Source organism: Crinia signifera, chromosome 6 (assembly GCF_055691185.1).
Source record: "Crinia signifera chromosome 6, ASM5569118v1, whole genome shotgun sequence".
Classification (NCBI taxonomy): Eukaryota; Metazoa; Chordata; class Amphibia; order Anura; family Myobatrachidae; genus Crinia; species Crinia signifera.
The window spans coordinates 174,542,393-174,569,358 of NC_139222.1; the positions used below are offsets into that span (position 1 = coordinate 174,542,393).

The 26,966-nt window shown below is 45.5% G+C and overlaps 1 protein-coding gene across 8 annotated transcripts in view; it reads right to left on the minus strand.

Annotated features, from left to right (window-relative positions):
- The window catches only part of SMURF2 (SMAD specific E3 ubiquitin protein ligase 2), an 87,158-nt gene that overhangs the window by 44,984 nt on the left and 15,208 nt on the right, over positions 1–26,966 (minus strand). The window contains exon 2 of one of the 8 annotated variants that reach the window (XR_014444545.1): positions 15,111–20,103. The exons of the other annotated variants lie outside the window; for them this stretch is intronic. The gene's annotated coding sequence lies outside the window, so the exon portion shown is untranslated. The remainder of the gene's footprint in view (positions 1–15,110; positions 20,104–26,966) is intronic. 8 annotated transcript variants of the gene reach the window in all.

Here is a 26,966-nt window from a genome sequence, read left to right on the forward strand (position 1 = left end):
CGGACAGCGGTGGCAGAATTTGAAAGTTCAAAAGATAGGCCGGCCGCTGATTGGCTGAGAGTGCTCTCTCTCGCTGTCAAGCAGCGCTGGCCTATCTTTTGAACTTTCAAATTCTGCCGCCGCTGTCTGCAGTGTCCACTCACTCAACGCTTCCCGGACACTTCGGACTGCCCGCTCTGCCCACAGCCCCTTTATCCTGCCCAGGTATTTTTTTTCTCTTGCCCCTGCAGCTCTCCAGGAATTTTACATGGGATAAACCGTATGAGATTTATCCCATGTTAAATTGGCACATCAAGGGCCAAATCGTAGTGAGCTCTCCCGGGCAGCTGCTGTGGGAGCTCGGGAAATTAGGTCCGACTTGCCTAGTGTATGGGAGCCTTTATACCAAAACTACCAGAGACGTTACCCCATCATTGCGCAGAGCAATCTTGCTGAGTGATCTATCATCACTCAGAATGCTCACCACTGTCGCTGCATGTGTAGGCCCCTTTATATGTACATGGACTATTTTGTTACACTACTAAAAATTCTCTCCCAATCTGATCTTTGCATGCTCCATGTGGGAGAAATAAGTCTGAGAAAAAAACCTAAAAGGGCCTACACAAGGGGCAATTTCAGGGCATTTTTTAAGTGATCTCAGGTAAAAAATGCGCCTTCATTGCTCAGTGTGTAGGGGCCATAACATTCAGGATGGGAGGCCCAGAGCATTGCTATCGCACTGTGATTAACATATATAGCATTCTGGATATTAATCTACTAACCAGTCAGGGCCAGTGTTTTCGCCGAAGAACACTGGCCCTGACAGATCGCTCAGCACACTACGCTGCATCACTCAGCAAATCTCTCCGTGTTTAGACCCCTAACTCTACACCACAACAATTACTTTATTGCCGAATATGTTCTACTGAGGTGTTTGTATCAATGCTTATGTACACCAGTATTCCTTTAAATAACCCTAGCCAGTAGTGGAAATCAGTGCACCACCCAATCTCTCTGTTAAGAATAATTACTTAAGAGAATTTACACAGTTTCAATTGGAACCTGTAACAAAAAGAGGTACTTATGTAGTATCTGGGCTGCCGATTTTTTGATTGTATGCCTTAAGTTAAGGCATACAATCAGATGCGATGCGATATCGCATCGCATGCGACCATCGGATGCGATGACCCGATTTTTCTATAGGAATCAATGTTAAAATGGACTGAGTCCATTTTAACATGGAATTCAATGGGAAAAAGGGGTCCTTTTCATACCCCTACTATCCAAGTGGGCATGGAGTTGGATATAAACCTGTGGCGAGCGTAGCGAGCCACCGAGCCCGAAGCGTGGCGAGCGAAGCGAGCCCCGCGAGGGGACGGTATTCTGTGTCCTCTCGCGGGGCTCGCTACGCTCGCCTCGCTACGCTCGCTTCGCTACGCTCGCCACAGGTTTATATCCAACTCCATGCCCACTTGGATAGTAGGGGTATGAAAAGGACCCCTTTTTCCCATTGAATTCCATGTTAAAATGGACTCAGTCCATTTTAACATTGATTCCTATGGAAAAAATCGGGGCATCGCATCCGATGGTCGCATGCGATGCGATGTACACGATTTAGAAATCGGCAGCTCAGATACTACATAAGTACCCAAAAAGATCTTGCTCTACATTAATTATGGATACTTAATGACCATGCATATAAATACCAATGCAGTCCCTCAGAAAACACCTACTAAATCTGATGAAGGCAATGTGACATTCTGGTATGCCCAGAAGTACGAGGGATAATTTGCGACGTTCGCACCACCATAGGTGTGCAGCAGGCATAGTTGCAAAGCCTGGCAGCCTATTGCGCTGATTTGAATCTGTCTCATTTTCTGCTCACATCGAAACAGTAGCTTTGTGCTTCTAATTGTCAAATAAAAAAAAACAGAAAAAAAAAACCAAACAGATACAAAATAGAAGATCAGACGGTACTTGTGTATTTGCAGGGCGCGCAATTTACATATGTACGGCACCATAGGAAAATCGAATCGCATGCAATTTTGAGGTGAGACGCGATTTTCCCTAGTTCATTTTTAGTGCACCACTGCCGGCGGATCGCATGTGATGATACACCAATGCACACGCCCACTATCCACATCACCCTGAAGAGTGGAGAGCGCAGCGAGCCCCGTGAGGGGACACTGTTATGCGTCCTTCAGACCTTTTCATACCCCCACTATCCAGGTTGGTGTGGAGTTGATTTTATAAAGTGTGGCGAGCGAAGCAAGTCCCGCGAGGGGACGCAGAATACATGTAAAGTAATCCGCTGTGCTCGCCACGCTTCGGGCTCGGTGGCTCGCTGCGCTCGTCAGACTTTATAAAATCAGCTCCACACTGACGTGGTTAGTGGGGGTATGAAAAGGTCGGGAGGACGCTTAACCACTGCGCTCGCCACACTTCGGGGTGATGTGGATAGGTACATGGGTGCTTTTAAAATTAAGTACCACCACATCTCATCGCATGGGTGCTTATACAATGAAAAATCGCATTGCACCGCAAACGGCATGCAATGCGATCCGCAGGCAGGGGTGCACTAAAAATTAACTAAGGAAAATTGCATGCGATTTCACTACGCAGAATAGCCCACTAAGCAAATACACAAGTACCGATCAGACTTTATAGATCTAATACGCAGTTTCCTTCCAAAAATAAGGCCTGAGATTTCTGGATATACAATATTGCACGTACTAGTAACAAGAACACTATAGCACAGTCTGGGCTAAGACACGGTGCATGTCTTTAGAAACACATTAACGCTTTCTCTTCCAGGGTAGAGAGAACACAGGCAGCTGTACAAGATGGGGTCAACATGGCAGTATAGCTGGGTAGGCACAAAGCTCGGCTGTAGCCTTGAGATAATGAATAGCCAGTCTATATTCTGTTCTCAATAATCTCTCCTGTCTAGGAAACACATCCCTTCCTCCTCCAGGCAGCAGCTGCATTCCAGAAACTGAGGATCCGCACACAGCGCCTTTCTAAGGGCCCGCTCCATAAACATGTGAGCCTTCTGACAAAATGCTACAAAATGACTACACTGGACACAACACAGTGGTGACATGGGTGTGCATGACTGTATTCATAGGTTATGAAATGATAGGCTTACTCTGCCATATGTCTCCTCTCTCATGTATATATTGTTTTACCGCTTGTCTTGGGGTTCCCTTTACAGTTAATGTTGAATGAATGATGAAAAGACTCTCACTGGATCTAAACGTGTGAGGATGCGCTCACTGGATCTAAGAAAAAGGAAGGGCACCTTATCCTCTCCTTTACCATATATGCCAGTATTGTCTTTTAATTTATCGTTGTACAACCATTAAAAGGTTGTATTTTGAGGTTAAGGCATCGGTCTATAATCCTTTTCCCTACCTAATGCTACAAAATATTGTATATAATCCTTTTCCCTACCTAATGCTACAAAATATTGTACAATCTAATGGTACACACCAGAACGATTTGGCCCCAAAACACACAATTTAGATACAATATTTACAGATTGTATGTAAATTGGGCATGTTTTGCGCCATTTCTGATCAGATTCTGATCCGATCCACGGCCCTGCGGGTCGTTTGGTAATTTCACAGACCCTACCTGCAGCAGGTAGGATCTGGAAATGACCATTCATTGGAGACAGGTTGAGACTGGATCGGATTCAGGTCGTGTTCTCCAACAGATCGTGAGCCAATCGTACGATGTCTTACGATCTGCTTACGACATGCATCGTTCTGGTGTGTACCAGGCACTAGTTTGAGAGAGCAGGTCACTTTGCAGACATGTAAAGTGCTACCATGCAATCTTGCACTTCCATTATTGCATCATTGTTCTGCAGATTGGCTTTGCACACTGTATATTTGCACATTTCTATTTTCATGTGTACATAGTTTAGACAGTGTACATATGATGGGGTGCAGGTGTAATATAGGCAAAGCCTACAGGGTACACCTCACAATGGCACTGTTGCATCTACTCAGAATATCAGGATAAACACAAAAAAAAGCGTCATTAGTTTTGCAGATAGTACCATACTAAATTATCCATTGTTCAGCCAGATTGCAGGAATTTTCTGCAAAAGGAGACCCTTCTGTATGCGGACAACAGGAGTGCAGATTAGAGAGAGAGAAAAATGTGTGTGGTAGTAAAGACATTTCATTCACAGGCAATTAGGGGCCAGAAATTATCATCTGATAGATTCAGATAAGCGCCCCAATGAAAGGCCACTTTATGCACATGTGAAGGCTTTCTGTTTGAGACGTTCAGTGCATGACGACTAACTATTCCCTTCCTTCCCCTGCTCATTCACGCAAAGGCACCATTAATGGTAACAGTGGCTGCACTGAATTATTACTTTAGCAATATTAGCAAATAAGGGTACTTGTGTATTTGCAGGGCGCCCAATTTACATACGTACGGCACCGTAGGAAAATCACATTGCCTCGCATGCAATTTTGTGGTGCTATGCAATGCGATTTTCCTTAGTTAATTTTTAGTGCACCCCTGCCTAAGGATCGCATCGAATAACATGCCGTTTGCGGTGCAATGCGATTTTTCATTGTATAACCACCCATGCGATGAGATGTGATGGTACTTCATTTTAAAAGCACACATGCACACCCCCACTATCCACGTCACCCCGAAGCTTAGCGAGTGCAGCGAGCTCCGCAAGGGAACACGGTTACGCGTGCTCCCGACCATACCCCCACTATCCACGTCGGTTTGGAGTTGATTTTATATAGTGTGGCGAGCGCAACGAATACATGTAAAGTAATCTGCCGCTCCCCACACTATATAAGATCAACTCCACGGATAGTGAGGTATGAAAAGGTAGGGAGGACGCGTAACCGTGTCCGCTAGCCACGCTTCGGGGTGACGTGTATAGTGGGGGTGTGCATGGGTGCTTTTAAAATTAAGTACCATCACATCTAATCGCATGGGTGCTTATACAATGAAAAGTCGCGTCGCACCGCAAATGGCATGCTATGCGATCCGAGGGCAGGGGTGCAGTAAAAATGAACTAAGGAAAATCGCATAGCACCGCAAAACGGCATGCGATGCGATTTCACTGCGCAGAATAGCCCACTAAGCAAATAGCTTAGTGGGCGGCCTGCAAATATACAAGTACCCAAATAAGAAATCCCTAACTTAGTGCATTACACCTATTCTTCAGCAACATTTATACATACATTGCTATAATCTTCTGACTTCCCAGTCGTGTCTTTAGACCAGGTTTTTCTTCATGGCTTTGCGATAAAGCACACCACAGCTGTACACTCTCAGTAAAAGACCTTTGTATCCAGAGAGGGCATGTGTGTTGTAATCCAGGGCAGCTGAAAATATCTATTTAACAAGGGTATATAATCTACAAGCCAATTTCTTAAAGTGTGCTGATATAGTCATGCAGCTCTGTACAAGATCTCCCTCATACTGTAGAGCAAAGTCACAGACAGAAGTAGTAGGTTCTGCTAAACAATGGTAGATATTTTAGCAACTTGCGGGTGGTGAGCCCAGAAGTGCAAAAATATAATTTTGGGGCCTCCCTCCTCCACCCCAAGTTCACAATATGCAACATGACAGTGGGTGACTGTAAGAGGCAGAGGGTGACAGGAGCAGCAGCGGAGCCCTTAGTCCTCCAGGGCCCCGATGCACTGCACCTGCTGAACAAATGATAGTTTCACCTCTGAATTCTATAGGTTTGGGGAAATGATGGCCATTCTGAGAAGAATCCCTATTATCCTCAGCAGGTAATACTGAAGTTGTACTGTAATAGGATAACTCATAGTATTTGCGACTCTCGCTACCATTTAAAAAGAAAAAAAAAACTAAAATATTTGAAGACAGCATTGTTTTTAAACTTGCATTTATGTGAATGTAAGTTATTTGTGCAAGTTATTACTGCATTATAGTACATATTTACTAAAAAGCAAGCTCCTTAAAGTGCAATATAAATGTTCTTTTTTGTAGTTTCCAGACCAAGCCGCTACAATGAGCCATACGACAGACTTGCAGAAGGGACCTCTCCTCTCTTATTTTGTTATACAAGTATTTTCCATTCATCGGTCCTCCCTGATTCAGATCTAAGAATATTCTATAGACTAGTATTAATGGGCGATATTAGTTTATCACTGAGGATCGCCTGTCTAAATTGACAAGGTATTCAATTGTTTTGACTGCTTCCATATACAATGACTAAACCTGACCAAAGTACTGACATTGCGCTAGAAGTGCTGTTTGAGCGCTTAAACAGGTCACTTTTCGCTCATTTCAGCTCGCCAACCCCAGAGGCTTTATCCTTAAGTGCCAGCTGCTGGTCACTCCCCTGAATGGTGCAAAAGTTTAACTATTTTATCGGGAGCCTGTGAGCTAGAAGTGCTGAACAAAACAATTGAAAAATCGCCCAATAAGAATATTTACAGCCAAACCTAAAGGTGCCCATACACTAGTAAGATTTATCTTCAGATCTGGCTGGTTGGAACAAAAACATGGTTATGGATGAGTGACAGTGTCAGTTTTCCAGCATTTCCAAGCAAATGGTCAAGTGTCATTTGCTCTCATCCATAACCATGTTTTTGTTCCAACCAGACAGATCTGCAGATAAATCTGCATGTGTATGGCCACCTTTAGCGTGCAATTGTAAAAGGCATGCATATGGAGTCTCCGATGAAACTAGTGTGAGGTAAGATGTTTCATATGTAAATCTCAGCCATTTGGTATGTTGAATATCACTGATGTTGACATTACTCAGGCATTTTTGTTCCTAATGAGCTGTATTTTCTGGGATTGTTTAAAAACTTGAAAGGTCCGGACTGGGTCCCTGCAACAAAATATGCCATTTCAGAGCTTGTACTGAAGGTGTTTCCTTACGGGTTTTATCTAATAACTGAAATGGTTTAGACCAGGGGTGGGGAACCTCAGGCCCTGGGGCCGTATGCGGCCCCAGTAGCCGTCTGAGTGGCCCTCCCACCCACCAGACGGAGAGAGGTCGGTAGTTCTCTCAAGATTCCTCTTAATAAAAAGCAACTTGAGACTGTCAGTCCTATTCAGCGGCAGCCGCTGAAGCGTGGGACGGCTGCAGCAGGACAATTTGTAAGAGACATTTTTGCATATGGCCCCCAAAGGATTTTTTTCCCCATACAAACGGCCCTTGGCACAAAAAAGGTTCCCCACCCCTGGGTTTAGACCATAACCGGAGGCTGTAATCTCTCCTGCCCCACCTCTCCGGTGACAGATGTCAAAGTCAACCATCCAGACAGGACACCCCCTGAGCAAGGATGGATGGGTATGGATGGCACTACAAGCTCTGGAATTGCAGTGTTTGCTGCAGGGAGAGAGTCTGGCATGGGATTCTGGTGTCCAGACCATTACGGCTTTTAACGAATCCCACATTTTTTAGCATCGAAAATTTGCTTCAGTCAAGAAAATGGCTAACATGGTAGTGTTGTATAAATACCCCTAGTATAAATATAGGGGTTTATGTACGAAGCCTTGGATATAGCTGAAGTGGATGGAGAAAGTACCAAACAACTATCTTATGTAATTTCAAACATGACCTGTAATATATAATTCAACAGTCGCATCGGTGTCATCTTGCGGTCCAATCCAAATATAGAGAAAAAAAAAAACTTGTAAATGTATTTCATCAGCTACTTGTTCACATGTTTTCAACCCATTTTACAAGTGGTATTTTATGTGAGTCAGGCCTTAACAATTTTTTTTTTAATCTAGGAGCCAGGATGAAAGTGTAGGAGCTAGACAAACTAAAAATACGGGCTATTGGTGTGGAAAAATTTACAATGCAATGCCTATTACACATGTCACATGCCGTAATGCCCATTACACATTATGCCACACACCGTAATACCCATTACATATTAAACCACACACCTTAATGCCCATTACATGTTCTAACAAACACCGGCATGCCATTAAACATTAAGCCACACTGTAATGCCCATTACATATAATACCACATGCTGTAATGCTTAGTACATATATTAGGTCACATAAGTGGTGTTTACCTAAATGCTCATTGCTACGGGTTGCATGCTTGATGCCAGGGATCAACATACCCTTTGCCAGGAGTTGCATGTTGGAAACCGGGCTCGTCCAGCAGCAAGAAGAGGTGGGATATCAGTGCACGGTGCCCCGGAGAGCATGGGTGTGGCTGCGGGGTCGGGGGATGACCCCTGTTTGAGAAATAGCTAGCCGCTGTCAGGACTCGGTGCCCGGCGTCTGTCAGGCTGACGGAGACGCTGGCGGCAGCCAGGGAAGGAAGGTCAGAGATCTCAGGCAGCAAATGAAAGCAGAAGTCACTGCTTGCAGTGATTGGCTGGGGTGGCACTACTGGTTATTGGCTGCTGCAGGATCCGCTCTATTTAAAAAATGGGGTCCTCCTCACTGCCAGTGTTTTCTGATCAGGGAGGGGAATCACACTGTGGATGGCCTGACAGGCGGGAGAGACAGGTTGTCGGGCTGCCGACAACCAGATTCTGCTTCCTCCCTCCCTGCAAAAAAATCTAGTCGCCAGAAAGCAGAATTGTGTCGCCATGGCGACCTGGCATCCGGTATTTGTCGAGCCCTGATATATGTACAATTATTTTTGTTAGGTTTTGTAATGTTACAACTTGGAAAAGTGTAAATAACAAAAAAACAAAAAACTTGTGCCATTTTTCAGATTTTGTTTATCCTGCTTATTTATACTGATACACATATAGAGGGCATTCTGGCTTAAAAGTTTACTAGATATTGGAACCGAGTGGATCCCATTGCTAAGTTTTGCTGACAAGACTACATTTGGTTTATCGGTATAGGTATATGAATATTCTTGCAAAGAACTGTGGTTCAAAAAAGGTGTAGATTGCCAAAAGGATAAATAGGGGCAGACTATATTGGGAAAATAGCTTAGGTGTAGTTTGCAGTGTTATTAAATGATTGTAGCTTGAAGCACATTGGTGCACACAGGGCAATTTTATGCTGTTTTCTAAGCGATCTGTCTAGATCTCTTATAAATTACTCTATGTGTATACCACATAGGGATGTGGCATCACCCAGCACCATCACCCGCTCAGATCTTTAACACATGCAGTCAAGATCTAGATAGATCCACTGCATGAGCATAAAGAACAGAGTTAGCACAGAGCGCACATACACACATTGCTATGTGGGAAAATGCCTGCCCTACATTGATAAGCAGGCTACCCCTGTGTGTATGAGGCTCATTTCATGAACAATATGCATAAAGAGCAGCTTACACCAGTGATGGCTAACCTTGACACTCCAGCTGTTGTTGAACTACACATCCCAGCATGCCTTGCTACACAGTTTTACTATTTGGCCATGCTAAAACAATCCGTAAAAACTAACCATAAACCCGAACCCAAACTGTCTAAACCCTAGTGGGCAAACTGGATGGGCTTAGGGTTTATGGTTAGTTTTCACGGATTGTGATAAGGTATTATGGTTGGTTTTGTGGTTAAGGTATAAGGCAGTGATGGCTAACCTTGACACTCCAGCTGCTATTGAACTACACATCCCAGCATGCCCTGTATTAGGTTAAGCATGGCCAAATAGTAAAACTGTGTAGCAAGGCATAATTTTATAAATTAGACTTACTGACTTACTTATATCTGCTGTCAAATTCTATGTCTCTATGGCAGTAAGATAGCTGCATACACCCCTATACATAAATGTACTATGGGCTGTGCTCACAGAGGTTAAACAGTTGCCAGTGAATAGGGAGTTCCTGTGTGTCTTGCAGAGCAGGAGGGAGAGCCCGAGAAGGGCTCCTGACTGATGCTAAGGATGGAAATTTTTGCCATACCAGACTGCTGATTACAGGCTAAAAAACCAAAAGGAAAAGTAAGAGGCGACTGCTGCTGAGAGAAGGGGGAAGGAGGGGGCTCTGTACATGCAATTCCTAGAATTCAGGAGAAGAGGGGGTGTTTACCAGCGACGCAGCCAGCTGGACTAGGGGAGAGGTGAGCACTGGACATGCTAGTTAAAGGGTTCACAATTTCACAATACAGAGGTTCAATTATGACACACAGAGAGACTGTGAACTTCAAGGGACAATTAAATAAAGACCATGTACGATTTAAGAGTCAGTCAATAAATCAAGCAAGAGAAAGTACATCTGGGAAATGGGGGTTCCGTATCAATCCATACAAATTAGATATGTTCAGCAGGCAAGTCTGACCTTGGGACTTTTCCAAAACTAAATAAAGCTGCCAAGATAGGAGCCAAAAATTATTTCAGCACCTCAATGGACTGCTACAGCTCCCAGACAGTCAGGTGCAGCATTCAGCATAGGTTTCAATCTCTTGCAAGTCTCTATACAGTACAACCTAATGACTAGCATTAGAGTAAAGGGTCATACATATGTGGAGATGTGTGCTAAGAGTTTTTGCTAAGCTATTTAGGGTAGCCGATTTCCCGGTGTCTAGATCGCACATAAATAGCCTATACACATGCAGCGATGTGTGCTAAGCGATTTTACTTAAGCAGAAAAAAAAAGGACAGGGAAGTGGTTTAGTATGAGAAGTCTCCATCGCGATTGCTCATTCTGTATACACAGAGCGATTTTTCAATTGCAAATTTGACTACATGCACTGGCGAGAGAGACACGCAGGACCGCGCATCAATGTGTGCTTACTTTCTAAGTGATCTAGTCAGATCACTTATGGGGCCTACACACGGGGCAATTTCAGGATTAAAGAGACCTACACACGTACAGATTTGTTGAGCGTTCTTAGCGATGCTCGATTGCTCAGCACACAAAAGATGCATTAGCACTGTGTGCTGAGCGATCTGTCAGGACCAGTGTTCTCTGGTGAGAACACTGGTCCTGACCAATTAATATCCAGTATGCTGGTTATTAATCGCTGGGGGATAGCTATCCCTATGGTCCCTACACACGGAGCATTGTAGCAGCATTTTCTAAGCGATCTAGTGATATGCCCCTAAATTGCTACATGTGTAGCAATCTAACTAGATTGCTTAGAAAATGTCACGATTGACTGGCGATCAATATCCAGCATGCTGGATAAATGTCACTGCACTGGCCCGGTGTTCTCAAAGAACAACACTAGCCCTGACCAATTGCTCAGCGCCGTGTGCTGAGCTAACTAGCATTGCTCAGAACGCTCAGCAGATCTCCACATGTGTAGGCCCTTTACAAAAGAGCACAAAATCGCTGAGTGTGTATGCCCTTTAATGGAGCCCCAACCACTTCCACAATAATTTGATTGCATGTTCAGGCAGCAGTGGGTGTCGTTAACCATATAGTGTGCACACACTAGACCAGGGGGGTGGGGAACCTTTTTTGTGCCACAGGCCGTTTGTATAGGGGAAAAATCCTTTGGGGGCCATACGTAAAAATGTATCTTACAAATTGTCCTGCTGCAGCCGTCCCACGCTCCAGCGGCTGCCACTTAATAGGACTGACAATCTCCGGCTGCTGTCGATTAAGAGGAATCTCGCGATAACTACAGATCTCTCGCAAGAATCCCCCTGTACTTCTCTCCCAGCAAAGCCGCCAGGCAGGTGGGCGGGCCACTCAGACCATCTACAGGGGCCGCATACGGCCCCCATGCCTGAGGTTCCCCACCCCTGCACTAGACCATATGCACGATATTATAGTTATTGTGATTATTATTTTAAGAAAATTGTATAGTGTGCGCACTGTTAAAGTTCCAGTTAGCTAAGCAATGAAAATTTTCATATTTTACAAACTGGAGTACCTGGCATTGCCTGGGATTTTAAGAATGTTTGTTTACAAAAATCCATTTAAATATTAATATAAATAACAAAGTATAAAAAAGTACCGTATGTTAAATGTTATACACATGAATAAAATGAAAACCCAATGAACGATGATGATCCCAAATAAAATACTTTTTGGGGCGATTTAGTCGCAGCAGCCTCCAACAGTTGCATCCCAACATTGTGAAAATAATTTCTGAAGTAATAATGACAACAAACGAAGTTTGTCACATACAAACTCCGATCGTGAAGCGTAGTTTGGTATAGTCAGAGAGCGGAGAATGCTGGCAAAGCCAGCATGCTCTTTTTCGATAATAAACATTAAGAGCAGGACAAAAGATAACACAAAACGCTTGCTCCGAGGCCCTACCCATATGCCGTGAGGCCCCAACAATTAGAATACAGCAAAAATTGTGGTTTTTAATATAGTAAAAATGAATAGCAACTCAATTTGATATAAAAAAAAAATAAAAATTTGTTGCCTCGTTTTAATATGCTTGTATGTAAAATTTCACGATCTTCGCTTCTAAACTGTGGATTTGTATAAAAAGAGAGAAGGAAAAATTTCTGCTTTTATATGTTTAAATGCCATTTCTTAGAAAGTGTTCAGCAGCATAGGTGGCTTTTAAGTTTTAATTTAAAATAAGTTTTCAACTGTATTAATTAAACAAGGAGACAAGCAAATGATGGCATATAGTTACAGTAATAGATAGGTTCACAGGGTGGTGGGGCTACAGACAGCAGGTGACATGCGATGAGCATTTGTGCTAGTGATGGGTCAGGCGATACTTTAAGCCAGACAAGCATAAACAGAAAAATACAGTCCTAAACTGTGATAACAGGTGCATAAGCAGCACGTTTACTAATGAGTATTCAATGAGTATTCATTTTAACCTATAACCTTTTACCTAGAACCAGTTTTGGGTGATTCATTAACAGGAAGCAAAATTCATAGTCACAGAAAGTTACTATAACATTTCATTACTATTACCCTGCGAAACATACCACAATAGCTTGTTCATCGAAATAATTAAATCAGCCATTCACAGGTTAGTCAGATGAGGCAGTGTTAGCTGCTAGAATATAATTTCATATACCTACATTAATCTTATGATAGAAGGTAAGAATCGATCAATGTACTAACCTTTTCATTGTTCAGACAGACTTGTGACATGCACACAAACAAGGCATTTATAAAAGGAATATTGCATTAGCATTATGTAGAACCATAGCTGCAAATCAAGGGATGCAGCAACTTTACATTTCCTAAATGTTTATTTCCACCATTTTGGTAATTTTTTTCTCAGCCATTACCAGGTTTTCATTCCAACCAGCCGAACAGTACAAATGATCTGCCAGATAAATGTATAAAGGTGCCCACACATTTTGGGATTGCTATGCGCGCTCAAGTGCACATCACATAGCACAAAAGTATGTGCTGCCCCACCGAATCACCCCCCCCCCCCCCCCCCCCAATTCCCCTCGCAACCATGTGAGGGGATGTGTAATGAAGACACATCCGATGGTCACCTGCGTACCCATGGGAACACAGTGTTTTCATGGAGACACCCATAAAAATGTTGGGTGTCCCCATGACCCAGTCTCGCCATCGCCACTGCCTCCCCACTGCGAACAGCCCGGTGAGTAACTCTCCACAGCCGTTCCCAGTCACATTGTACAAACCCAACCATTGGGGCAGGTGCCGAATTCGGTTAGATTTTTTTGGCAGGGCGGGCACTCTGGGACTCCGTAAGCTGTGATATTCGCAGCTTGCCAACTCAACCAAAAATCAGGCCCCGAGTGTAGCTATAGGAGCCCTTTTATCAGCAAGTGATAAAAAACTTCATGTGCATGCCAAATGGTGCTCCAGTCAACCAGCTCCTGTTATTTTCCAAGCACATGACAGTTAGGAACAGAATGGCTGGAGAACCATTTACCACGCGCACAAATGTTGATAAATAAGCACCCAAGCATTGATAAAACCAGTATCCGGATGACAGGTTGTTTGGACTTTACCATTCCCATGTGGATTGTAAACCATGAAAAAGTCTGCCAAGCACTTAAAAGGCACCAGGCCAGAAACAAGACAAGCGAAGCAAGCCATGTTGTACAAGGAATGGGGGTCCATGTGCTCAGATACTGACATGTTGACCTTTTGATGTGTCCACCCTTTCCATATATACCTTTTGCACGGCAACCTTTTGGTGTTGACCTTTTGATCGCCACCCAATAAAATCCCACCTTGTGTCTTGTTGACCTGTTATTTCACAATTCCCCAAGCAATGAGTACAATAGCTATTTATAGCCTCAATGTGGCTACATAAACAAAAAGACAGACAACAAAATCATAGGAGAAGCAAGCTCTCAGGAGAAGCATATGGAGCACTTTATTGTAAATTGGTAAAGCGGCCAGGAAACAACATACTATTGACCTGGGAGAGCCTAGAGCCCTAGGAAAAATAGCAACACGTAGAACGCAGCTTTAAGTGAGACCAAGTCCACAGATTGCAAATCTTTAAATCTTTATCGCCAAAATTGTTTAACTTTACGGCCAGCTTCATTATATAAAACGTAAGCAGGAAGTCACATGAAGTACTCCATATAGGAGAATGTAAATCTACCAATGCTGTGAATTTTACAAGTAGATTAAAACATTGTGTTTTCCCAATTACACTATCTACATTACCCAGCAATAGAGATCAGCATGTATACACCCAACATTTTTAAGTATGGTTTTTAGTAAATTGTGTCTTGAGAAAGAGCCAAGCTGCGGATACCAGTTAAATCATTCTCATTGTTGCCAATGACAGTCTCACAGCTAACGCTGCAGACAGGAAGGAAAGTTGTAGCTGAACGCTTAGAATGCACTTCACACTAATACAAGTATTTTCTGTTTGCAATCAATGTGTCAGTGCAAAGGTTTAGGGGAGCTGAGTAGACGGATCGTTATAATGAAAAAATTTTTTGCGATAGAAGTAATTTGACAACCCTTTGAGTGTCAAGAGAATTTGTGAAAATAGTTGTAAAAATTGCCAAGGAAACCTTTTTATTAACCCTTTGATTGCCAACGTTGCTGTGAAAGATCCTCAAAATATCAGTTAAAAATGCCAGTGCCGCTCAAAGCGACTTTTTTTTTAGGTGCAGTGCATAACTAAACTTCAATGAATTGACGTGGCTGTATTTATACTAAGAGAACAGTCGCTGTGAGGGATGCTGGCATTTATAGCGGATACTTTGAGGATCGCTAAAAGCAATGTTGGCACTCAAAGGGTTAAAATATTCTTGTCATAAACCCCCTCCAAAAAAAAAAAAAAGAGGAATTTGGTACCTACCGGTAATTCCATTTCTCTGAATCCGCAGGGGACACTGGCGATCTACGCTGGGTAATAGAGGTGGATGGCTGGGAGCTGGCACACTGTAACTTTAAGTAGCTGGCTCCTCCCCTCTAGTACCCACAATCCCCAGTTAGGAAAATTGGAACGAGAGGACGGACACCAGGCTACCACTAAACTAATAACAACATATTAACACTATATACAAACCACATGAACTGTACACACAGAGCAACAATGACCGGCAGGCGACCAGAGTAGGGAGGGAGGCCAGTGTCCCCTGCGGATTCAGAGAAATGGAATTACCGGTAGGTACCAAATTCCTCTTTTCTCTATCATCCGGCAGGGGACACTGGCGATCTACGCTGGGGAGGTTCCAAAGATTCCCCCTTGGGTGGGAGAACGCGGAGGAGCCTGCAAAACAAGACGACCAAAATCCGCCGCTGAAGAGGCGAACGTGTCGAACCTATAAAACCTAATGAAGGTGTGTGTGGACGACCATGTAGCCGCCCTACATAGTTGAACCAAAGATGCGTCTCGTTGCGCCGCCCAGGACGTACCCACCGACCGGGTAGAGTGAGCTGTGATAGAAGAAGGCGGGGGCCTATCTTCCGCCAAATTGGCCTGCCTAATAGTGAGCTTAATCCAGCGAGCTATAGTCTGCTTTGAGGCCGGCCAACCCCGTTTGAGGGCGTCATACAGGACAAGAAGAAGGCGGGGGCCTATCTTCCGCCAAATTGGCCTGCCTAATAGTGAGCTTAATCCAGCGAGCTATAGTCTGCTTTGAGGCCGGCCAACCCCGTTTGAGGGCGTCATACAGGACAAACAGACCGTCTGATTTCCTCAAAGAAGCTGTTCTGGAAACATAGACCCGTAAGGCCCGGACCACATCAAGGGAGGCCGACTGCGGATCCGAATCTGTGAAGGTAGGGATGACAATCGGCTGATTCACGTGAAATGAAGAAACCACCTTAGGTAGGAAGGAGGCTTTTGTACGAAGTTCCGCCCTGTCCAAATGGAAGATAAGAAAAGGAGCCCGGAAAGAAAGAGCACCCAACTCTGAGACTCTCCTCGCCGAGGCCAGGGCCAACAGCATAACTGTTTTCCATGTCAGGAACTTTAAGTCTGCCTCCTTCAAAGGCTCAAATGTGTCAGACTGTAGAAACCGTAAGACTAAAGGTAAATCCCACGGTGGCGTAGGAGGAACAAAAGGAGGTTGGACTCTGGCCACCCCCTGCAAGAACGTCCGGACTTCCGGCAACAATGCCAATTTCCTCTGAAAAAGGATGGACAGTGCGGAAACTTGTACCTTCAGAGAAGCCAGACGAAGCCCCGTCTCCAAACCCGCCTGCAGAAAGCGAAGTAGCCTAGGCAATCGGAAGCTTCTGAACGGATAACCCCGAGCAGAACACCAACTGGAATATGACCGCCATATCCGATAATAATGCTTAGCAGAGACCGGCTTACGGGCCGCCAACATCGTAGGAATAACCGAGGCCGGTATACCCTTCTTCCTTAGGATGTCCTCCTCAATAGCCATGCCGTTAAACGGAGTGGCTTTAGCGCCGGGTGCAGGAATGGTCCCTGCTGGAGCAGGTCCGGTCTGTCCGGGAGAGTCCAAGGCTGGTCTATGAGAAGGGACTGGATCTCGGCGAACCAAGTGCATCTGGGCCAAAACGGGGCAATCAATATGGCTCGGACCCCCTCTCTTCTTATCTTCTTGAGAATCCTTCCCAGAAGCGGAATTGGAGGGAACAGGTAGACGAAGTGGAAGGGCCACCGAATCTCCAGCGCGTCCACTGCCCAAGCTCCGGCGTCCCTGGTTCGAGAGACGTAACGGGGAAGCTGGTAATTCTGACGGGAGGCCATGAGGTCTATCTGAGGAAGACCCCGTCTTCTGACTAGCTCCTGAAACACGTCTGGATGAAGAGTCCATTCTCCCGGATGGAACCTCTGTCTGCTCAGAAAATCGGCCTCCCAATTGTCGACTCCTGGAAGGTACACTGCCGACAGAATCACGTTGTGTCTCTCTGCCCAGTCTAGGATCCTTGCGGCCTCTTTCATGGCAGCCCTGCTCTTGGTGCCTCCCTGTCTGTTGAGGTACGCAACAGCCGTTGCGTTGTCCGACTGGACCTTGATTGTCTTTCCTTGAACTGTGTTCGGAACAGCCAGCAGTGCATTGTAAATCGCTCTGAGCTCCAGAACGTTTATGGACAGACTTGCTTCCCATTGACTCCAGAGACCCTGCAAGCGATGATCTAGGATGACCGCGCCCCAGCCTGTGAGACTGGCGTCCGTTGTGAGAACGATCCAGTCCCATATGGAGAACCGACGGCCCTGTGTCAAATTCTGTCTGCGTAGCCACCACAGCAGTGATGACCTTGCCTGACTGGATAGCTGTACCCTCCGGTGGATGAACAGGTGAGATCCTGACCATTGGCGAAGCAAGTCCAGCTGTAGAATCCGAGAGTGGAACCTCCCGAACTGCAGAGCCGGGAAGGCTGCCACCATCTTCCCTAGCAGGCGAATGCAGAGTAAGATCTGAACCCTCTTGTGGAGCAGGATCTGACGCACAAACTCCCGGATGGATGAAATCTTGTCCTCCAGCAGGAATACTCTCTGTGCCCTGGTATCCAGCAGGCCCAGGAACTGCAGGCGCTGAGACGGAACCAACGAGGACTTCGGATAGTTCATTATCCAGCCGTGCTGCATCAGAAACAGAATAGTCTGGTGAGCATGCTCCTGCAGAATCGCGGGGGATGATGCCTTTATCAGCAGGTCGTCCAAGTAAGGCACGATATTGATGCCCTGAAGTCTCAGGCAAGCTAGTAGGACAGACAACAGCTTTGTAAACGCGCGAGGGGCTGGGGACAGCCCGAACGGAAGGGCCCGGAACTGGAAATGCTCCTGTCCAACAGCAAATCTGAGAAAAGACTGATGGTGAATCCATATTGGGACGTGAAGATAAGCATCCTTTATGTCTAAGGAGAGTAAGAACTCCTGAGGCTCCAGAGAGGCTATAACAGAATGCACCGACTCCATCTTGAAAGGATGGTACTGGACGAACAAATTGAGTGCCTTGAGATTTAAAATGGGTCTTGCGGACCCATCTGGTTTGGGGACTAAACAGATTTGAGTAAAATCCTTTTTCCCTCTCTTCGAAAGGCACCGGCATAATCACTCTGGACCTCAGGAGCTTCTCCATCGCCCCCTGTAGTTGCACTCTTTTCTCTTGATCGCGAGGAAGAGCTGTCGTGAAAAATCTTGTAGGCGGATGACCCGCAAACTGAATCTTGTATCCGTCTGAAATGAGAAGACGAACCCAAGGATCCGACGTGGTGGAGAGCCACTGCCGTCGAAAATCCAGAAGTCGGGCCCCAACCTGGGAGTCCCCCAGCATGGCTGGAGGATAGTCATGCTGCTGGCTTCTCCTGGGGCTTAGGCTGCTGGGTCCAGGCTGCTGGTTGTCCTCTTGTCTTTCCCCGAGATCCTCGAAAGGAAGAGGTAGAACCTCTTCCCCGACCACGAAAGGACTGCTGCGGCCGAAAAGAGTTGAAAGAAGGACCCGTGTACTGGCGTCTCGCCGGTGGCGGGGCAGACGGCAGAAAAGCAGACTTACCTCCCGTGGCCTGGGAAATCCACTTATCCAGCTCCGGACCGAACAGCATGTCTCCGGTAAACGGCAAGGCTTCTACCGCCTTCTTTGATTCCATGTCTGCCTGCCAGGACCGCAACCAAAGAGCTCTTCTGGCAGCAATAGCGTTAGCGGAGACACGAGTAGCGACAGTCGTGATATCCTTGGACGTGTCCGTAAGGAAATCAGCCGACTCGCGGATATGTTCCGCCAGCACCCTCAGTTCCTGGCGGGGAACCCCCCCATCCAGGCCCTGGATTAACTGAACAGCCCATTTGGAAATGGCCTTACTTACCCAGGCTGACACCACCACTGGTCGCAGCTGCGTCCCGGCCGCCACATAGATGGCTTTAAGCGTATTCTCCAGCTTCCTATCTGCAGGATCCTTTAAGGTGGAAGCACCCGGGACCGGCAGGGTAGTCTTCTTGGACAACCTTGAAAACGAGGCATCCACTGGAGGGGGCGTCACCCATTGTGCAAGTGCAGACGGTTGAAACGGATACAACGAGAGAAACTTTTTCGGAACCTGAAATCTCTTATCCGGGTTTTGCCATGCTGAATTCAGTTGCTCCTGTTTAGGGAAAGGAAATACCACCAGCTGCTTAGGACGTACCTCAAACAGCTCTAAATCCTTGGACACGGGTTCCGGCTCCTCAGGGAAGTTAAGAACCCGCTTCACAGCCACTATAAGCGCCTCCACCCCTGCAGGGGCTGGTTCTGGCTCAGCTGCCGGCGGAACCTGATCGTCGTCCAAGTCAGGATCCAGGTCGTCCGCCAGAAACTCCGGTTCATCCGCAGAATCATCAGAGTCCTGGCAATGGAGCAACGGCCGTTTTGGCCGCCTCTGCTGAAGAGAAGGGACAGACATAGAAGTAACAAAAGAGTCCATGGATCTAGTCAAAGAAGACACCCATGCTGGCTGAGCCACTCTGGACTCAGCCAGCTCAGAGGAAAGCTGAGACATGGCTCCCACCAATGAGGCGGCCCATGCAGGGGGAGCATTAGAGGCCTCAGAGTGACCCTGTGACATACCCCTGCATGTCTCACAACAAGTTGCCTTGCCATCAGCAGAGGTCTGTGAAAACTTTGCACCACAGGAGATGCATGCAAAAGCTTTCTGGGAAACCTTAGTGGATGCCTTGCCAGTCATGCTAACAAGAAGACTCCACACACACACACACACACACACACACACACACACACACACACACACACAGGAGGGGTGTAGGGACCCAGGGACTGTAGGCACCAGAGGGAAGACAAAGCCTCCTTGTCAGCAATAACCCTCCCCCTAAGACAGAGCTATACAGCTATACAGAAGGGGAATGAGAAGGGTTAACGTCCCACTGCTGTGTACACCTAAAAGAAAAGGTGACAAGCAGAACAGTGCTTCAAAATATAGCTATACAAAGCAATATTCTACACATATAAGCAAACATAGCGCTGCCAAAGCCCCCCTCAACCGCGGCATTAAAAATTGCACCTGCCGCGTGCGGTACCGCGTCTGAACAGCCCAACCAGCGCTGTACCGCAGTGACATAGCCCGCACCCCCCCCCCGCCGCGCTGAGCCTCCCGCCCAGAAAGGGTTAACCCCTCTGCGCTCGGCGGGAGACGCGATGCCGCTGCAGAACACGAACAGAACGCCCCGCTGAAGGGGTACTCACAGCTGTATTCTCCGGCGATACGCAGCCGGTCAGGCAGGCAGACGGTGTCTGACGGTCCCTTTGGTGGGGGACCGCAGGAACACTGGAGGGCTGGCAGGCATCTTTTACAGAGACCCTGACAGTCAGCGCTGGAGGAACCAGCGGCGCCACAGCTCCCTAGCAGGGAGATGAAAAACCCCAGTCACCTAGGGATAAGTTCCCTAGCAGGGATTTGATCAAAAAAATGGCCTAAGGAGATGAGTAGAGGAGTAAACTCCTGCGTGGCCAGCTCCCTCGGCACAATTTTTCTAACTGGGGATTGTGGGTACTAGAGGGGAGGAGCCAGCTACTTAAAATTACAGTGTGCCAGCTCCCAGCCATCCACCTCTATTACCCAGCGTAGATCGCCAGTGTCCCCTGCCGGATGATAGAGAAATAATAATATTGTACCCATAGTTATTTAGGTCAGTCAAACTCACAAGAAATCATCAATAAATTCTTAAGTAGTTGAGAGCAGATCTGTGAACACCCAGATATAAAGGGGGCATCACAGGTATGAAAACAAATGGATGTATGTGATCTTACTTATACCCCACACCAAATATAAAAATTGGTACTTGTGTATTTTGGCGGCGCCCCCGATGTCCGTCGTACGACGAACAGATCGCATCGCATGCCATGCACCCGATGGCATGCGATGCGACGCGATTTTGACCCCCTATACGACCAAAAATCGTATAAGCACCCTAAAGGGTGCTTTTGAGCACCCAAATGGGTGCTTACAATGTTAAATGCACCCCCACGCCACTCCCCACTATAAACGTGAACCCGAAGCGTGGCGAGCGCAGCGAGCCCGCGAGGGGCGGCGGTACGCGTCCTACGACCTTTTCATACCCCCACTATCCACGTCGGCGTGGAGTTGAGAATAGAATAGTGTGGCGAGCGCAGCGAGCCACCGCGCCCGAAGCGTGGCGAACGCAGCGAGCCCCGCGAGGGGACGCGGATACCTTCACAGGTAAACGCGTCCCTTCGCGGGCTTCACAGGTATCCGCTGCGCTCGCCACGCTTCGGGCTCGGTGGTTCGCTGCGCTCGCCACACTATTCTATTCTCAACTCCACGCCGACGTGGATAGTGGGGGTATGAAAAGGTCGTAGGACGCGTACCGCCGCCCCTCGCGGGCTCGCTGCGCTCGCCACGCTTCGGGTTCACGTTTATAGTGGGGGGGTGGCGTGGGGGTGCATTTAACATTGTAAGCACCCATTTGGGTGCTTAACATTGTATAAGCACCCATTAGGGTGCTTATACAATGTTTAATCGTATCGCATCGCATGGCATCGTATGCCATGTACAATGGCATACAATTTCAAAATTGTATGCCATCGTGCACTATCGTACGATATCGCGTCGCATCGCATACCATCGTATGCTTTATGGTATGCGATGCGATGGGCGCCGCCAAAATACACAAGTACCTAAAAATTCACCAAAATATTCCTACTTTTAGACAGTGGCGTATCACTGCACGCATTTTGATACTTATACTCCGTAGTCCCGCAGTAGTGGCAGGTGCGCTGCAGAAATAACCAGAAAAAATGGTGCGGCGGCCGTTTTTACATCGATCTGCGTGGGACATGCTCAGGCTCCACAGCGCAGCAGAGGACACATGCACAGGAAGGGTCTGAGCACCAGAGTGCTCGTGGCCTACTGCTCCTACCACCACTCTCAGCAGAGAGGAGGGGGCTTGGCTGAGGAGGCTGCCTTCTCTTCTCTTAAGACGCCCCTGCTTTTAGAAATACGTGTATATACCTACAGATAAAGACTGGGATAGAAGGAATCATCTTAATTCCTTGTCCATAAGCTCTAAAGTGGCCTATGTCAGGAAAAGGTCACATGGCATCCGTACAACTCAAGGACTGAATGACCGATGGGTAGCAAACTGTTAATGACCGATGGGTAGCAGATAGGGTCTTTTCCTCTGGTTGCAGACATCGCATTTGTTTAGACTCCATCCTAAACATCAGCTTCACAGCATTGTTTAAGTACAGACAAAGCACTTCCGCACAGCTCCTTCCCTACTCTGCCGGCCAGGGGAGACAGAGGGAGAAAGGGATGGATAGCAGAGTTATAATTACATTTCCTAGCACACTGATGCCACAATACAAAGATAAAAAGTGCCCAAGTTCTTCAATATAAAATGCATGCACAGTACCAATGTCTGCTACTCAAATCAGCAACTAGGCTGGGTTATTTCCAAGGGTATGCGGTCCTAGGGTCCACCTATTGTCCCTGTCGACCTAAGCATGTCAACCTAATGCCCTTCGAGCAATAGTGATGTATACCTAATCCATATGAGCAGGCACTTACATGTAGAGTATTGTTGCCTTTACAGGGGGTCTAATAGGATAGCAAAAAAAAAAAAAAAAAGTGACGTAAATCAGTAATGCTGGCAACTAGCAACATGTGCAGTCAATTGCAGGCCTTTTAAATGCCGATCTTGCCATTTTCGACCTAATGCTTTTGTCAACCTTATGCCCCCCATACACTGTCCGTTTTGTACTTTTATATTACACATCGCATCGCTTCGCATTGCTTGTGCATGCAATGCGATGCGATGTAAACCAAGTACAAAAAGTATGTGCAGCACATACTTTTTGTACCGTACGATGAGATGCGCGGGAGCGCGCATCTCATAGTACAGAACGGACGGTCCGGGAACAGACCGTCTATGGGCACCTTTAGCCATAGCGACCTATTTCATGTGTCAACATTCAGTGGCCGACCCAAAGACATATCGACCCTAATGACCATATCCTGGGGAGGTACTTTGCAGAAGCTCTCCCGTTTCTGCACCCACAATAGGTGCAAGCTAGTACACTGAAGAATGGTAATAACCACATTATTTCTTCTATTCTGTACGTAATGGATTGCACGATGTATCTCCACTTTTACATGAACCCAACTTATTCACGTTGTTGCAGAGTTTTCCTATGCACATGGGTATTTAACATGGGCAAGGTGAAGAGGAGGTAGATGAGGTGCAGGAGTGAAGGGTGAGCAAGGAGAAAGTAAGCAGATGCAGTACAGGCCAAGGCCAGTACATGAGTGAGAAGAATGAGGTTGCAAATTAATTGCAATGCTGTAGGATGAGTGATCACAGCATGACCGGTCTGAGTATGGTGACAAACACACAAAAGCATGTACTTAAGAGTGATCGTGGTTTCTCTACCTCTACCTAAAAATTTACATGAATTGAATAGTTTAAAAAAGCAAAAACTAATGCATGATAAAAATAAGCACAGAAAAATCGCTGGAATCAGTCCTTCTTGCTGTATATGTGCAGTATCCAGAGCCAGGAAACCTTCCCTCCACTCTCTCTCATTCAGAGACGGTGAATCATTTCCCATTTGGCCGAGTTCCTGCCTCTGGGGGCTGCATTCTGTAAAGCATCTTCTTGTAAGTGGACTTGTAATTCACTACACCTGACGGGCCGCCGGGGAAAGTTTATTTATGTGTGTGCACTTGTATCAGCTGAAAGACTAGACGCCGTCCTGTTTGTGAGACATATCTTGCAGAAAAAGCAGGTGTTCCAGTGATACACAGTCACCCACAGTTATCCGGAAAACAATTTTTTTAATATTTTAAATATATACACTTATTCTAAAGTTCTAAAACAAACACTTGACTGTTTCATTAGGAGTACTGCTACAACACAGCTCTCACCCCTTTAACCTATTGGTCCTCTGAGAACTTCATGTACTTTCTGACTTGCACATACAAAATATATTGATGTGCACAGCTGACAGGATGGTCCTGGGAAATGTAACATAACAGTACAGTGATGTCAAATCTTAGGTTACATAAGTTCCTTAAATTATTCATCTATACTGGTTTCATCAATGTCCCCTTTATCTTGCCAAAGTCTATAAAAGCGGTTTTCAAACTGTGGGTCGACCCTAAAAAGTGGGTCCCGACCTTATCAGCATGGGGCCGTGACTCCATGTTGCTGGCCATCAGGCAAATTACTTTTCAATCAGTCAATGATTCAAGGAGTCTGAATCCTTCTGCATGACCTTGCTGGGGTCCTGTAATTATTTTTTATTGTCTAATGGGGTCCCAAAGCAAAATAGTTTGAGGACCCCTGGTCTATACAAACAACAGGGAAAGGCCAGATTGCAACAACATTAGAACTCCCAGGGGACTGATTAAACCACTAGTTGGACAAAATTCTCCAATGTAAATGTTGATCTATAAAATGCTTTCATACCAATACATATAGTGGTGCAAGAAGACAAATAGAAAAAAAAATCATTCCTCTACTTTCCAGCGGTCTATACTTGCTCCTTTAATAAAAAATATTTGTACCAACTTTAAGCAAGACAAAAGGCTTTCTTCTGCATTCTTACCTCTAACCTCTTCTCAAACACACTCTGGGGACTGGCTGGAATTTACATCTTGGCAAATCCATTATTGCTTGCAATTAATGAGTGTCTCTAGCAAATGGTTTTCTTTTAATGCATCTAATGCAGTAATTAACGTGATTGCCTGGGCAAATTACATTTTATTATATTTATTTAAAACCTAGAAAAGTTAGTAAGACAAATGCACCACCATAACATCAAGTCTTTTCTTAATGGTATTATTTCCTGGAATCCAATAGCAGGACTAGCTCTTGGAAGACTGGGAGAAATTTCAAGAAGACGGAGAAAGAATCTTAACAGGAATGTCACAGACAACTTAATCATGACATTGAGAGAGAGTATGATTCCAAATAGAAAGCATAAAAACATAAGGGGTCAGTTCATTTAGGCGTGACTGTCATGCTTGCAAAGTAAGTACTGCAATTGTGGATTTTTATTCGCAGCCCCATATGGCTCAGTTCAGCTGCTGTTGCTGGAATTTTTATGATGCGACAACGGCAACTTGCCCCTCTTACTCCTAACTGAAATGACCACTGAACCCCCCCCCCCCCCCAAAAAAAAATCAGTCAGTCAGAGATGGAAGACATTAACAACATGTTAAGAGTCAGTAGCTCATAGGACAGCCACAGGAGAGATTGTTAAAGGGCCTGAATCAGGCCCTTTAAAACACTGTGTGCACACTGCCAATGTGTTCGTACAGCATTGCAGTTGTATTATCAGTTGCACACAGGGAGAAGTGTATTCAAAAAGTAGTCAGCATTTGCCAAAGATATTATGGAATGGGGTCATGAAAATGGTTGCATACACAGGCACTCTTGACCATTTTTATAGGGACCAAACACCCATGGAGAAACTGCACATGCAGTTCAAATCAATGGAGGCGTCTAAGGACGCACCAGACAGCAATTCTGCATGTACGAAAGCAGAAGATGGATGTCTCGTCCCTACACATTCTGAATCAGGTGCAAAGGGGTCAATTTAATTGTTTTAATGAATTAATTATATTTAGAAACTATTACACAGGAACATAGAACTTAAAAGCAGAGAAGAACCTCGACCCATCTAGTCTTTTTTTCATGTAACCTGTACATTTTTTTTTTTACAGAACTTCTATCTGGGGTGCCATTTTATAAGTGTAAATATTGTTTATAAAGTTAGATTTTGGAAGAATTTCTGATCTTTTATTTGTATAAAACATTTTGCACAATCCTTATAAGACTGCAGCTGTACTGTTGTAATGTTAAAATCAAATCCATTTAAAGATTTCACACCAACATTGTTTCCTTTAATAGACTATGCAGTTCATTTACAACCTTTTACTTCATTTTGCTACCATTTCCAATTATGTACTACCCCCTTCAACTCTAAACTGGCTGACAATGGAAAGCAGTAACTTGTAGTCAGATACGAAACCTGGAGAATTGCAATGTCAGACATCTCCAGAGCGCTCATGTTATGGGAAAACGTGCATTTTTTTTTTAATGTTACATGATGTCTTGTTTTACTGGAACAACTTGTGTTTTAGGTTTAACAGTCCTCGGGAGGCTGCTGTGTCAAACACTCACCTGAGCCCTGCATGAAAGTGGGAAACAACCCTGTCTATTTGCAAAAGAAAAACGCAAAGCCATGGCTAAATATTATATTTGGCTGAAGAAACTCAAGCACCATAGCTGGGCGCTAGCAACAAGATTGTGGCCTGGACCTACTTCAAACAAGGTCCTGTCATCTTTCCACTGCATCAACACAATGTTTTCCATTAACAGTAAATCATCCCCAAAAATAACATGAATTGAACCCAGCTGAAGTGGCCACTTGCTGTACATTGAGCCTATAGTATGTCACATTTAGGGAGAGTGTCTGCTCATCAAAACTCAGCATTTCTATTTGTATGTAGTACACAGTATAACTGCTGGAGGCAGTAACACTACTGATTAATGGGTCTATTTCATGAGAACAAATATTGTTAACATTTCACATAAAAATCACCAACGTTGCGTTTGTTTAAAAAAGAAAGGGATAAAAGCTTTGTCTGTGTGTGTGTGTGTGTGTAATATATATATATATGTATGAAGGGAGAGATCGGCACTCTCTGGAAATCCACGGCTGGAGGGGGCCTTGGTGCCTTCCAAAGAGGACTTAAGACAAATGGAATGCAGGCA